This window comes from Mus caroli, unplaced genomic scaffold (genome assembly GCF_978045245.1).
Source record: "Mus caroli unplaced genomic scaffold, Mus_caroli_1 scaffold_2, whole genome shotgun sequence".
Lineage (NCBI taxonomy): Eukaryota > Metazoa > Chordata > Mammalia > Rodentia > Muridae > Mus > Mus caroli.
In genome coordinates, this window is record NW_028227257.1 from 169,744,784 (window position 1) to 169,761,023 (window position 16,240).

The following is a 16,240-nucleotide window of genomic DNA, read 5'->3' on the forward strand; positions in this document are numbered from 1 at the left end:
AAGAGATGGTTCTTTTAGAAAATCAACAAGATAGATAAACCTCTATCCACACTAAATAAGAGGCAGAGAGATAATATCCATTTTAACAAAAACAATCAAAAGGGAAACTTAAGAACAGACCCTGAGAAAACTTAAAAATCATTAGGTCTTACCTGAAAAGCATCTTCTGAAATAAAACTGGTAAATCTGAAATAAACAGGTGATTTTCTAGATAGATACTCACCAAAGTTAAATCAACATCAGGGAAACTAACTAATGCTATAACTCCTAAAGAAATCAAAACAGCCATTAAAATCTAGAGGCTGATAGACCTAGGTTCCCAAGTTCCAGGCAATCCACACTCAAGGGCCAAGATCATCATCAGGTCCCACAAGAAAACCAGCCAAGAAGACTGAGGACAGTATTCTGGTGTCCTAGGGGTGGCTAGTACATCCCACAAGACAGAGATGGACACAGAAAGGGTCTCCTGGGAGCAGACTAATGACAGATTGGAAGTGGGCTAGGGGATAAAGGCATTGGCTCTGTAAATATGGTGACCTCAAGAGATCTGTCCTCAGAACTCTTGAAGGTGGAAAGAGACATCTGACTCCAAACCATTGTCCTCTGACACCCAGATACACATCCCACCCCCAACACACCACACACAGTTATAGAAAGTATTAAAAGTTCAAAAAGAAAGCCAGGAGGCCAAGCCTGACAGCCTGTCAATCTACACACACACACTGAATGAGAACAACAGGTGACATCCCTAGGTCACCTGGCCGTCAGGGACTTAAGCAGACTTGGTGAGCTGGTTTCTAGTTCCAGACTGATGCCTGGGAGGAACCAGCCCTGCATTCTAGCATCCTAGGGTATGGATTTCTGGAGTGCCCCCCTAAGACCTTCAAATCTTCCTCTGCCTACTGAGGCCTTTCGTTTTCTGGAGTACCACCCCCAAACCCCTCTTCTCACCCTCTCACACATACAAAACCCTCAGACAGCGTCTACATCTGGAACTGACTGATATACAAGGTAGAAGCTCCAAGCTGCCTAGGCAGCCTAGGTCCCAATGAAATTATTCCCAGCAAGTCTCAGGCTGGCTGTCTAAGCACATGCCTGGGATGTGTGTGTGTGTGTGTGTGTGTGTGTGTGTGTGTGTGTGTGTGTGTGTATATGTGTTTGTGTATGTGTATCAGTATGTGACTTTTTCCATTGCCAGCATCTGTCTAGCTGTACCTCAGAATATTACTGCTTTTCTCTCTGTTCCATGTACCTGGCTCTTTCTTCGTCGTGGTTTTGCTTGCCTGTCCCAGACTTTGATTCTCACTGGATCTAGTTTGATTTCTGTGTCTTAATGTTCCAGAGAGCACAGAGGTGTTTCCTCTTTCTAACTTTGACCCTGAACCCTCTGACTCTCATGCAAGTCTTGGATTAATGGGAAATGGATCGATCTTTACAATGCTTGCTGCTCAATCATGACATGAGTTCATGTCCCTAGCAGGCTGTTAAAAACCTGGGTGCAATGATGTAAGTCTGTAATTCCAGTGCTTGGGAAGTAAAGACTGCAGAATCCCTGGAATTCTTAGGTCAGCTAGAATAGCTGAATGGGTGGAGCTTTAGATTAAGTGAGAGACCATATCTCAAAAAAGAAAGAAAGAAAGAGAGAGAGAGAGAGAGAGAGAGAGAGAGAAAGAAAGAAAAAGAAAGAAAGAAACAAAGAAACAAAGAAAGAGAGAAAAAATGAAAGAACATAAGAAAGAAAGAAAGAAAGAAAGAAAGAAAGAAAGAAAGAAAGAAAGAAAGAAAGAAAGAAAGAAAGAAAGAAAGAGATAGGAATGAAGAGGAAGATACCTGATATTGACCTCTGGCCTCCACATATATGTATGTATATATGTATGTATGTATGTATGTATTTATGTATGTATGTATGTATCTGTATACACAAATATGTGTGTGTATGGATATGTATATAAGCACATACATACATACACATAATACATGCACACATCTAGGGCCACCTTAATGTGCCCCATTTCATGTGAGTCCAATTAGTTGAACACACATTGGCCTGTAAGACCATGTTCCTCAAGGAAGGATGAGGGTGGCGGTTAGAAGGCAGTGTCACATATCCACACTCCTTAACATGAAACACGGGACTCAGGGGAATGGAGCATGTCCTAGGGAAGTGATCTAGAGTCAGGTGTATATTTGGAGCTGATTCCTTTGCTGACAAAGCTCATACCAGCTTTGGTGGGGCATGTAGGCATAGTCCTGGGGGAAGATTTTGACCAACCTGACCCCAGCTGATTCCATTTATGAGTAGAGATACCACAGATCCATAGGTGTAAGTCTGAAATAACTCAGATCCTCAGGTTGAAGCTGCTGGCCCCAGCTCAGACAACTAAACCTATTTAAAAAAACCTACCCAGTTCAGTGACAACAAAGACAAAGAAAAACATGTTTGCTTTTTGGCTAATCTGCAGCCCTGCTCTCACCCCTGGAGCTGGACTCTGTGCATGTTGCCAGCATGTACTTATGTATTTCCTGGTATGTGTACATGTGTGGGATGTGTAAGGAAGGCTATTTAAGATTTAAGGCCCTGGACGCCAGCTCAAAAGTTACAGTGCAAAGGGTTCCAGAGACACTGAGTCCAGGCCTATGGGGAGAAATGGTAGCAGGTCACTAAGGTGGCCCTGGGCCCCAAGGTGAGGGACTCTATCCCTTTCTTACCTCCTTCAATTCTGTGGATCACCCTGAGGATAGACCTAAAGAGCTCTTAGAACACGCTGAAGCCTCTATACTCAGGAGACATGAGAAAATCTCAACACCTTTTGGAGTCACATACTACTCCTCCCTGAAGACCTATGGGGAGAGGCAGGGTGACCCTACTAGGATTTGTGCTAGTGTGGTCTGCTTCACATCCCCCAACCCTCCAGAAAGCTAGAGGCCTGGAAGGAACTCCTGTGCTTCAAGGGCAGAAGGACAAGTTACTCTGGCACACCCACTTGTAGAAAGCAATGCTGATCTTCTATGCATCCTAGTCTTTCTTGAAGAGAGGTTTTCAAGAAAAATGAAACAAAACACAACAAAACAGGAATTCCTTTGTCCTAAGGAAACAGAAGCTCAGGGAGGAGAGGGGGACCTGCTCAAGACCACCATGGAAATGCCTAGACTCTGAGAGTCTCATGTGTTCTGTTGTAGTAATTTCTTACCCCATATAAAAAAATACACAACTCAGTTATTGTATTTATAAGCTCTGCCTAGATTGGGCAGATCTATCACTCTACTACTTTATTCCCCAGGTATAACACCCATTGCTACTTGCAGCTTATTCAGGCCATGTGATTCTACATCATCTTCCTTCCACCTCCTATTCCTCCATCTCTATGAGACCTCCTGGCCTCTTTGCTTCCTTCCTTCCTTCCTTCCTTCCTTCCTTCCTTCCTTCCTTCCTTCCTTCCTTCCTTCCCTCCCTCCTTCCTTCCTTCTCTCTCTCTCTTTCTTTCTGTCTCTGTCTCTCTCTGTCTCTCTCTCTGTCTCTGTCTCTCTCTCTCTCTCTCTGTCTCTCTCTCTCTCTCTCTCTCTCTCTCTCTCTCTCTCTCTCTCTCTCTCTCTCTCTCTCTCTCTCTCTCCCTCTCTCATAATCTGGCTCTTTCCAAGAAAATTTATGCGTTCATGGCAGAAATCACAGATAAGGAAAAAAAACCAGTTGCCATCTGACTAGGATGGCATATCAGCTATGATTTTTTTGTGATGTACAGATTGAGAAAATGATGGGAAACAAAAAACTCCATACAAAATTGCTGAGGGAAACCAAAACTATAATGTAGTTTTCAGATGATGAAAAACACAAAGAAATATCAAGGTAAGGTAGGAGTAAAGGGGATGCAGCCTGTGAGGCTATCCACAGGCCAAGGAAAGCTAAACCTTCCAGAAGATAAATCATGTGGTCCTGAATGTCCAGCGTGGGCTACAAGATGAGACCATAGTTTCCAAAGCCTGAAATTCAACTAGAGCTAGCCTTTGAAAATGACTCCAAAGAGTAAAGTTAGCATTGCAGGAGTACACGTTGGTTCTCTGTATACTTCCCATGAGTGTACTCAGACTCCAAATTGAAAGGGTGCTTATGACTTAAAGCAAGTTACTTGGGAGATTTAAGGAATAAAATGTATTAACACGTGCATGAAAGTAAAGTCACCTACTATAGAGCCTGGGAGAGAAACAGGAAAAGAGGAGGGTTGGATATCAAAACATTAAGAAATTCAAGAACCAAGGGAGTTCTGTGGTACACAGCTCTAGGTCTGCAGTGCCTGCCTCCTCTGACTTCATGGAGCAATAGAAGAACTGCCAAGTACTGAGATAACCAGGACACCTTAGTGACAAAGGTCACCAGCACTGAAAACATTGGCAGATCCCTCTTAGTCCTAGTCCTTGGGGCTACTTAGGGAAGCTGACACTTTCTTTCTCCACCTACCTCCCAGCCTGCCCCTTTCCCCTGACTCCCAGCCCCAGTCACCTGTTTTTCTTGTCTCGGTCATTGATGCCATTTTGCCCAAGTTCGAGTCTGCGCTGAACCGTGGCAACATGACCCAGGCTAGCAGCCTTGTGGATCTTTCTGAAGGCTTTGTAGCTTTTGGGCTGTCTGAGGGAATGGAAGCTAGTAGCACTCCATTGTGTCCTCCCAGGGTCTGGGAAGGACTCCCTCTGGCTGGTGGAGGATTGCCTTTGGTTCCAGCAGCACAGGAAACTCATGGCAGAGCTCCCCACCCACCCACCCACCCACCCGGAGTCACCCCGGCCCTTCCCCTCCCTCTTGGCCCTTGGCCACTCTCAGAATCAACACACTGATGTAGATCCGAGAGTAAATCTTGTCAACACTGCCAGCAAAACCAGGACAAAGCTCCCACAAAGAAGGTCAGTAGGATATAGTCCAGGTAGCATGGGTTCTAGGGTCAACTGAAGGCTGTTCCACTGTTGCCAAGCAACGCATCTAAACACAGGCATGCGCACTCTGACCAATGGGAGAGCTGAAGTCCAACAACTGTGATAGAGGTTCTCAGCATACTTGCTGTGCATGCACAAGACCTGATCTGGAAAATTGGCTTGCTAGCTCAACTTATCATGGCCTTTATTGGAGACTCCTCAAGTCTGCACTGGTTTAGTCTCAAGGACACTTTCCTAAAACTTCTCAATCACCCTGCCCTTTCTTTGCCTTCATTTCTAAGGAAAAAAAGCCACTGAGCCCCCACTGTGGTCTATGGGGATTTATCTGGAGTCACCAGGACAGGAAGATGACTTTGGTGGCTCCAGAAGCATTGACAAGAGCAACAAATGTTTATCTCTCTACTTAATGGCCAGCAGGTCAAAGAAGAGGTAAAGAAAAACATCAAAGACTTTATAGAATTAAATGAAAGTGAAAGCACAACATACCCAAATTTATGGGACACAATGAAATCAGTGCTAAGAGGAAAGATCATAGCACTAAGTGCCTTCATTAAAAAAAAATGGAGATTATTCGTAATAACAACCTAAATGTACACCTGAAAGTTCTAGGAAAAAAAAAAAAAAGAAGCAAACACACCCAAAAGGAGTAGACACCAAAAATAATCAAACTCAGGATGGAAATCAATCTATTAGAAACAAAGACAACAGGACAACGAGTCAACCAAGCAAAGAGATGGTTCTTTTAGAAAATCAACAAGATAGATAAACCTCTATCCACACTAAATAAGAGGCAGAGAGATAATATCCATTTTAACAAAAACAATCAAAAGGGAAACTTAAGAACAGACCCTGAGAAAACTTAAAAATCATTAGGTCTTACCTGAAAAGCATCTTCTGAAATAAAACTGGTAAATCTGAAATAAACAGGTGATTTTCTAGATAGATACTCACCAAAGTTAAATCAACATCAGGGAAACTAACTAATGCTATAACTCCTAAAGAAATCAAAACAGCCATTAAAATCTAGAGGCTGATAGACCTAGGTTCCCAAGTTCCAGGCAATCCACACTCAAGGGCCAAGATCATCATCAGGTCCCACAAGAAAACCAGCCAAGAAGACTGAGGACAGTATTCTGGTGTCCTAGGGGTGGCTAGTACATCCCACAAGACAGAGATGGACACAGAAAGGGTCTCCTGGGAGCAGACTAATGACAGATTGGAAGTGGGCTAGGGGATAAAGGCATTGGCTCTGTAAATATGGTGACCTCAAGAGATCTGTCCTCAGAACTCTTGAAGGTGGAAAGAGACATCTGACTCCAAACCATTGTCCTCTGACACCCAGATACACATCCCACCCCAACACACCACACACAGTTATAGAAAGTATTAAAAGTTCAAAAAGAAAGCCAGGAGGCCAAGCCTGACAGCCTGTCAATCTACACACACACACTGAATGAGAACAACAGGTGACATCCCTAGGTCACCTGGCCGTCAGGGACTTAAGCAGACTCGGTGAGCTGGTTTCTAGTTCCAGACTGATGCCTGGGAGGAACCAGCCCTGCATTCTAGCATCCTAGGGTATGGATTTCTGGAGTGCCCCCCTAAGACCTTCAAATCTTCCTCTGCCTACTGAGGCCTTTCGTTTTCTGGAGTACCACCCCCAAACCCCTCTTCTCACCCTCTCACACATACAAAACCCTCAGACAGCGTCTACATCTGGAACTGACTGATATACAAGGTAGAAGCTCCAAGCTGCCTAGGCAGCCGAGGTCCCAATGAAATTATTCCCAGCAAGTCTCAGGCTGGCTGTCTAAGCACATGCCTGGGATGTGTGTGTGTGTGTGTGTGTGTGTGTGTGTGTGTGTGTGTGTATATGTGTTTGTGTATGTGTATCAGTATGTGACTTTTTCCATTGCCAGCATCTGTCTAGCTGTACCTCAGAATATTACTGCTTTTCTCTCTGTTCCATGTACCTGGCTCTTTCTTCGTCGTGGTTTTGCTTGCCTGTCCCAGACTTTGATTCTCACTGGATCTAGTTTGATTTCTGTGTCTTAATGTTCCAGAGAGCACAGAGGTGTTTCCTCTTTCTAACTTTGACCCTGAACCCTCTGACTCTCATGCAAGTCTTGGATTAATGGGAAATGGATCGATCTTTACAATGCTTGCTGCTCAATCATGACATGAGTTCATGTCCCTAGCAGGCTGTTAAAAACCTGGGTGCAATGATGTAAGTCTGTAATTCCAGTGCTTGGGAAGTAAAGACTGCAGAATCCCTGGAATTCTTAGGTCAGCTAGAATAGCTGAATGGGTGGAGCTTTAGATTAAGTGAGAGACCATATCTCAAAAAAGAAAGAAAGAAAGAGAGAGAGAGAGAGAGAGAGAGAGAGAGAGAGAGAAAGAAAGAAAAAGAAAGAAAGAAACAAAGAAACAAAGAAAGAGAGAAAAAATGAAAGAACATAAGAAAGAAAGAAAGAAAGAAAGAAAGAAAGAAAGAAAGAAAGAAAGAAAGAAAGAAAGAGATAGGAATGAAGAGGAAGATACCTGATATTGACCTCTGGCCTCCACATATATGTATGTATATATGTATGTATGTATGTATGTATTTATGTATGTATGTATGTATCTGTATACACAAATATGTGTGTGTATGGATATGTATATAAGCACATACATACATACACATAATACATGCACACATCTAGGGCCACCTTAATGTGCCCCATTTCATGTGAGTCCAATTAGTTGAACACACATTGGCCTGTAAGACCATGTTCCTCAAGGAAGGATGAGGGTGGCGGTTAGAAGGCAGTGTCACATATCCACACTCCTTAACATGAAACACGGGACTCAGGGGAATGGAGCATGTCCTAGGGAAGTGATCTAGAGTCAGGTGTATATTTGGAGCTGATTCCTTTGCTGACAAAGCTCATACCAGCTTTGGTGGGGCATGTAGGCATAGTCCTGGGGGAAGATTTTGACCAACCTGACCCCAGCTGATTCCATTTATGAGTAGAGATACCACAGATCCATAGGTGTAAGTCTGAAATAACTCAGATCCTCAGGTTGAAGCTGCTGGCCCCAGCTCAGACAACTAAACCTATTTAAAAAAACCTACCCAGTTCAGTGACAACAAAGACAAAGAAAAACATGTTTGCTTTTTGGCTAATCTGCAGCCCTGCTCTCACCCCTGGAGCTGGACTCTGTGCATGTTGCCAGCATGTACTTATGTATTTCCTGGTATGTGTACATGTGTGGGATGTGTAAGGAAGGCTATTTAAGATTTAAGGCCCTGGACGCCAGCTCAAAAGTTACAGTGCAAAGGGTTCCAGAGACACTGAGTCCAGGCCTATGGGGAGAAATGGTAGCAGGTCACTAAGGTGGCCCTGGGCCCCAAGGTGAGGGACTCTATCCCTTTCTTACCTCCTTCAATTCTGTGGATCACCCTGAGGATAGACCTAAAGAGCTCTTAGAACACGCTGAAGCCTCTATACTCAGGAGACATGAGAAAATCTCAACACCTTTTGGAGTCACATACTACTCCTCCCTGAAGACCTATGGGGAGAGGCAGGGTGACCCTACTAGGATTTGTGCTAGTGTGGTCTGCTTCACATCCCCCAACCCTCCAGAAAGCTAGAGGCCTGGAAGGAACTCCTGTGCTTCAAGGGCAGAAGGACAAGTTACTCTGGCACACCCACTTGTAGAAAGCAATGCTGATCTTCTATGCATCCTAGTCTTTCTTGAAGAGAGGTTTTCAAGAAAAATGAAACAAAACACAACAAAACAGGAATTCCTTTGTCCTAAGGAAACAGAAGCTCAGGGAGGAGAGGGGGACCTGCTCAAGACCACCATGGAAATGCCTAGACTCTGAGAGTCTCATGTGTTCTGTTGTAGTAATTTCTTACCCCATATAAAAAAATACACAACTCAGTTATTGTATTTATAAGCTCTGCCTAGATTGGGCAGATCTTTCACTCTACTACTTTATTCCCCAGGTATAACACCCATTGCTACTTGCAGCTTATTCAGGCCATGTGATTCTACATCATCTTCCTTCCACCTCCTATTCCTCCATCTCTATGAGACCTCCTGGCCTCTTTGCTTCCTTCCTTCCTTCCTTCCTTCCTTCCTTCCTTCCTTCCTTCCTTCCTTCCTTCCCTCCCTCCTTCCTTCCTTCTCTCTCTCTCTTTCTTTCTGTCTCTGTCTCTCTCTGTCTCTCTCTCTCTGTCTCTCTCTCTCTCTCTCTCTCTCTCTCTCTCTCTCTCTCTCTCTCTCTCTCTCTCTCTCTCCCTCTCTCATAATCTGGCTCTTTCCAAGAAAATTTATGCGTTCATGGCAGAAATCACAGATAAGGAAAAAAAACCAGTTGCCATCTGACTAGGATGGCATATCAGCTATGAATTTTTTGTGATGTACAGATTGAGAAAATGATGGGAAACAAAAAACTCCATACAAAATTGCTGAGGGAAACCAAAACTATAATGTAGTTTTCAGATGATGAAAAACACAAAGAAATATCAAGGTAAGGTAGGAGTAAAGGGGATGCAGCCTGTGTGGCTATCCACAGGCCAAGGAAAGCTAAACCTTCCAGAAGATAAATCATGTGGTCCTGAATGTCCAGCGTGGGCTACAAGATGAGACCATAGTTTCCAAAGCCTGAAATTCAACTAGAGCTAGCCTTTGAAAATGACTCCAAAGAGTAAAGTTAGCATTGCAGGAGTACACGTTGGTTCTCTGTATACTTCCCATGAGTGTACTCAGACTCCAAATTGAAAGGGTGCTTATGACTTAAAGCAAGTTACTTGGGAGATTTAAGGAATAAAATGTATTAACACGTGCATGAAAGTAAAGTCACCTACTATAGAGCCTGGGAGAGAAACAGGAAAAGAGGAGGGTTGGATATCAAAACATTAAGAAATTCAAGAACCAAGGGAGTTCTGTGGTACACAGCTCTAGGTCTGCAGTGCCTGCCTCCTCTGACTTCATGGAGCAATAGAAGAACTGCCAAGTACTGAGATAACCAGGACACCTTAGTGACAAAGGTCACCAGCACTGAAAACATTGGCAGATCCCTCCTAGTCCTAGTCCTTGGGGCTACTTAGGGAAGCTGACACTTTCTTTCTCCACCTACCTCCCAGCCTGCCCCTTTCCCCTGACTCCCAGCCCCAGTCACCTGTTTTTCTTGTCTCGGTCATTGATGCCATTTTGCCCAAGTTCGAGTCTGCGCTGAACCGTGGCAACATGACCCAGGCTAGCAGCCTTGTGGATCTTTCTGAAGGCTTTGTAGCTTTTGGGCTGTCTGAGGGAATGGAAGCTAGTAGCACTCCATTGTGTCCTCCCAGGGTCTGGGAAGGACTCCCTCTGGCTGGTGGAGGATTGCCTTTGGTTCCAGCAGCACAGGAAACTCATGGCAGAGCTCCCCACCCACCCACCCACCCACCCGGAGTCACCCCGGCCCTTCCCCTCCCTCTTGGCCCTTGGCCACTCTCAGAATCAACACACTGATGTAGATCCGAGAGTAAATCTTGTCAACACTGCCAGCAAAACCAGGACAAAGCTCCCACAAAGAAGGTCAGTAGGATATAGTCCAGGTAGCATGGGTTCTAGGGTCAACTGAAGGCTGTTCCACTGTTGCCAAGCAACGCATCTAAACACAGGCATGCGCACTCTGACCAATGGGAGAGCTGAAGTCCAACAACTGTGATAGAGGTTCTCAGCATACTTGCTGTGCATGCACAAGACCTGATCTGGAAAATTGGCTTGCTAGCTCAACTTATCATGGCCTTTATTGGAGACTCCTCAAGTCTGCACTGGTTTAGTCTCAAGGACACTTTCCTAAAACTTCTCAATCACCCTGCCCTTTCTTTGCCTTCATTTCTAAGGAAAAAAAGCCACTGAGCCCCCACTGTGGTCTATGGGGATTTATCTGGAGTCACCAGGACAGGAAGATGACTTTGGTGGCTCCAGAAGCATTGACAAGAGCAACAAATGTTTATCTCTCTACTTAATGGCCAGCAGGTCAAAGAAGAGGTAAAGAAAAACATCAAAGACTTTATAGAATTAAATGAAAGTGAAAGCACAACATACCCAAATTTATGGGACACAATGAAATCAGTGCTAAGAGGAAAGATCATAGCACTAAGTGCCTTCATTAAAAAAAAATGGAAATTATTCGTAATAACAACCTAAATGTACACCTGAAAGTTCTAGGAAAAAAGAAGCAAACACACCCAAAAGGAGTAGACACCAAAAATAATCAAACTCAGGATGGAAATCAATCTATTAGAAACAAAGACAACAGGACAACGAGTCAACCAAGCAAAGAGATGGTTCTTTTAGAAAATCAACAAGATAGACAAACCTCTATCCACACTAAATAAGAGGCAGAGAGATAATATCCATTTTAACAAAAACAATCAAAAGGGAAACTTAAGAACAGACCCTGAGAAAACTTAAAAATCATTAGGTCTTACCTGAAAAGCATCTTCTGAAACAAAACTGGTAAATCTGAAATAAACAGGTGATTTTCTAGATAGATACTCACCAAAGTTAAATCAACATCAGGGAAACTAACTAATGCTATAACTCCTAAAGAAATCAAAACCATTAAAATCTAGAGGCTGATAGACCGAGGAGCTGTGTTGCTCTGGCCTGTCACAGAAGCTGTTAGCTTCTGTAGTCCACACTCTCACCTGCACAGACTAGTCTTGGAGGGATCTGGGAACCAAGTTGGCTCCTCCAGGTGCTCCAGCAAAGCCCTCCCGGGCAGGGCAGACCTCTCTCCTCTGGCAGGGAAGATGCCGGGATGTCTGGAGCCTGAAATGGGGTCTGTCTCAGAAGCTGTCCTCTAGGGACCTTGGGGGTGTCTGCTGACTCCGTGCCCAAAGTGACCTGGTGCTGGCTCCGACCAGAAGGGCTGCTTAAGTTTAATAAAGAGAGAAGAACTCCTTAATAGTAGTCAAGCCATCCCTTGAACTTGGGAAATGTGCTGCCTCTGCTAAGCACAGCTAGAGTAAGCCATGCTTAGGTACACCTGTGGGGGAAACTTTATCTCTGCCTGTAGTGATGTAGATTGTCTTGGGCTAATAACTCAAGCATAGGCTGTTCTTATGAAGAGAGAATGAAGAAATGCCAGAGTGGAAGACAGTCTCCAGCAGAATATAGCCCAGAGCAGGCCTCATCATGACAACAAGGTTAATCATACTCTGTTCCTTGTATGAGTTCACTAACTCATCTTAGACTGTGTGACTTACCCTAGTATTCCCCTTCTGTCAAAACCCTTCCATCCTCTGCCCTTTTCCCGGGGCATCTCTGATTAATCATTCGTTGGGTGAGTAGAGAATAAGGGGAAGGGTGGGGCAGGGCTCGGTTTGTCAGAATTGCCCAGGGAATGCCTGGAGTATGTATGGTGTGTGGACTTCAGTCTCTTGTAGGTGGTGGACACTGGGCATCAGCTCAGGTGAGACTGGATAGGTGACCTGTGAAATGTGGCCTCCTTCAGAAAAGCTTTTATCCCAGGACAGTGGGGATCCTGTAGAGACCATAGCTTATCTTCCCTCAGATTGTAAGCTGTTGGTCCATTGTGTGAGGTGCCTTGTGTTGTAGTTATTAAATATTGTAGCTCTTCGGCTAGTCTGAAATCACCGTGAAAACCAGCATGGGGGGCTTTATCCCAGTGTGTATAAGTCACATGGGTATCCCAGGTAATGTGGCTGTGGTTTCCTTGGTCTCAATGGGAATACTTCTAATGAGTGACTGGGTGATGTGGCTGGTCTGGGGACTGCACTGTGAGAAACAAGGCTCTCATATTTTCTTTAAAACATATGCCATGCCAGGCAGTGGTGGCACATGCCTTTAATTCAGCACTTGGGAGGCAGAGGTAGGTGAATTTCTTCCCTCACCAGCCACGACCCTGTGTGACCATGGTGTGAGGAATAACACCATGTCAGAAATTTGACTTCTGTTTTAAGATGGTGTTCACAGAGCAGAGTGAAGAATAGTTGGTCACATTTCCCCCAAAACTATAGGGAAAGCTAGAAGTTGAAGTCTTTCTGTTATTTGTTTCCATTTTAACCTACAGTGTTTACCTGTAGCACACTGGAGCATTTTCAGGTATCTCTGTGAATTGAAGTGAATTGTTATATTTTCCATTTTATACATGTAAGGTAGAAAAACTAAAAGGTGCCATTCTTGTGCCATATATGTTAAAGGGCATCTGCAGGGTCCATGGAGACAAAGCAAGCAGGACGTGATCTCCAGTACAACATCTGTGGTGAGATGGAGACTCGCAGGGAGTTGATGGGAAAGCATTCTAGAGTGAGAGTTTCTTGCCTGACTCTCAGATGTGAACCACAACCAAACAGCAGACTCTTGAAGGGAGGTTGCAAAGATTCCAGCTGTCAGGGATGACACACGAGGCTGACAGTTGAAAATGCACAAAATCCTGCCAATTCTGTGTTGGATTAAGTTATGTACCAGGACTAACTGGACAATGAAGTGTAAATTGTTAAATTGTTACTTGTAACATTTGGAACAAGGTGTAATGTGCTTGCATTGATGAATTTATAGCATATGGAAGCCAATTTTGGTACTATAACTAATAAATACTTGAGTTTTATTCACAATTTACTTTCTTCAGGAATTACATTTTGTCCTTTTAAGTGAGAGACTTTAGTTATAGCTTTCCATTTCAGCTGACTTTGGGATGGCAGGGATGGCTTTGGTCATACCTATACTTATAACACACACACACACACACACACCATAGTTCAAAGGGAGATGAATGGTGGGTTATGGCACTGATAGGCAAAACTTAACATTGTTGATCATATACCCTAGGTTCTCTGCACAGGTGCAGAATAAAACTTTGAGAATGTCAGTACAAAGCAAAGTGTTCAGTAAAGCAAGCAGGGAAGTTAAGTAAAACGATGGTGTTTCAGAAAACTGGAGTATTCTCTTCAGAAGACATGAAGAGATATCAAGAGAATCAGATCTTGGGGGTTTTTAAATAGCACTTTAATGGGCTAAAGTTAATGGAATCAGGGAATTATTTTTGAGTATTGTTGATTGGATGATGGGGGAAATTCTAGGAATGGAAGGCTTTTCTGTCTCTAAACATGTTTTTCCCAGATATATCTTAAGTCAGATGCATGATGTGAGCAGACAGTTTTGTAAAGCTAAGGACATGGAGATGTCATTATAAATACAACAAAGGACCTTATTGCTAAGACCTCTGGAGATTTTAGTCAGCCATGTTGTTCCTAGCTAGTTTTGAGTTGTCTTGCTGTACAGGGAGTATGTGGTTGTATCAGCCTCCAGGTCCCTTGTTCCTTGCCCCCCAGCCCTTGAGTCTATCCAGCCTTCTTTTGTCAGATTCTTTCCTGGGGTAATTCTCTCCTGGACTCCTTCAGTTCAGTGGTCATTAATCTGGGCTCAGAGGATAAGAGGTTGGGTACATGCAGTTGGATGGGGAAAACAGTATATTATATCTCTATTTTCATCAACTTCCAACTAAAATCTACATTATTCCTTTGATTGTTAATGAACTTAGTAAGATTCATTAGCAGCTCCTGTAATCGTATTAACAAAACCACAGTACTATGATCTACTCTCAACATTTTTTTTTTGTATGTGGTGTATGTGTAGGCCAGAGGTCAATACATCTTCTATGTCTTTCTACTTTGTGTTCTTGAGACAGTTTCTCTCTGAGCCTGGAGCTCATCAGTTGACTAGACTAACTTGCCAGGGAGTTCTAGGATTCCCCCTGTCTACATATATATTTCCATCTTCACCCAGCACTGGGGTGAAAGGAGTTCACTGCCATGTCCAATTTTGCTAAGACACTGGATAGAGACTCAGTCTTCCTGCTTGTGTGGCAAGCACTTTACTACCTGAGCCACCCCCTGAGCACTGTATGCACTGCAGGCTGAGTCTCACAGCACTGTATGCACTGCAGGCTGAGTCTCACAGCACTGTATGCACTGCAGGCTGAGTCCCACAGCACTGTATGCACTGCAGGATGAGTCCCACAGCACTGTATGCACTGCAGGGCTGAATCCCACAGCACTGTATGCACTGCAGGCTGAGTCTCACAGCACTGTATTCACTGCAGGGCTGAATCCCACAGTACTGTATGCACTGCAGGGCTGAGTCCCACAGCACTGTATGCACTGCTGGCTGAGTCCCACAGCACTGTATGCACTGCAGGGCTGAATCCCACAGTACTGTATGCCCTACAGGGCTGAGTCCTACAGCACTGTATGCACTGCAGGGCTCAGTCCTACAGCACTGTATGCCCCTCAGGGCCCAGTCCCACAGCACTATATCCACTGCACGGCCATTTGTAAGCTCCAGGATTCCCTTCTAACCACTACCATCAGGTTCACTCCCACCTATTCTGTATTCAGTGATTTGCTAGTGGCACATGCAGTTCAGAAAATTCTTTTCTTATATTTTTCCGTTTAACAAAGATGCATCTTGGGAGGAGCCAGATGGAAGAAATAAATAGACCAAGGTTTCCATTAGGGAAGAGACTGTTCTGTCCCACGTGCCTGGGTTCCCACGCCCTTTGGATGTTCCATCTCTGTGTTCACCAAATGGGGAGCCTCTGGAACCATTGTTTTGGGGGAAATTTTTGTAGGTTATATTAATAAAGTGTTACTAGTTCATTAATTAACTTGGTTGCAACCTTTGCCCAGTTAAGAGGTTATGATGGAACCAAATTTCTTTCCTTCCTTCCTTCCTTCCTTCCTCTCTCTCTCTCTCTCTCTCTCTCTCTCTCTCTCTCTCTCTCTCTCTTTCTTTCTTTCTAAAAAGGAACTATTTATTATAGGTTCTAGGACAGAAGATAAAATATTTATTGGGTTTATACAAAACTTTACCAATAACTCTGTTATAGTTTTACACCTTTAGTGAACCTGTGGAGCTGTTACAGGTGATGGATGTTTAGCCAGATAATTACTCCTAGTAGATATGCATGTAAACAGAACCAAATTTCTAAACCTCATATCATTCTATTGGTTCTGGCTTTCTGGGGACCCACCCTGAATCACTTATTAGCATAACTGTAGGTATGGGCAAGTGTCATATTATGAGTAACTAAGGACTTACCACTTGCCACTCAGCAAGTCGCAAGAATTCTGTATCGTGAACCTCTTGCCTGGAGCCAGTGCCATCCCTCACTCTGTATTCTGTTATCTTGAGTCCTTGCCTGGAGCCACTGCCGTCCCTCACTCTGTTAGCATTTTCACCCTGTACTATAGATGATACATTTTTGAAAATGCTCTGTGCATCATTATTTTGAGTGATATTAATTACAGTA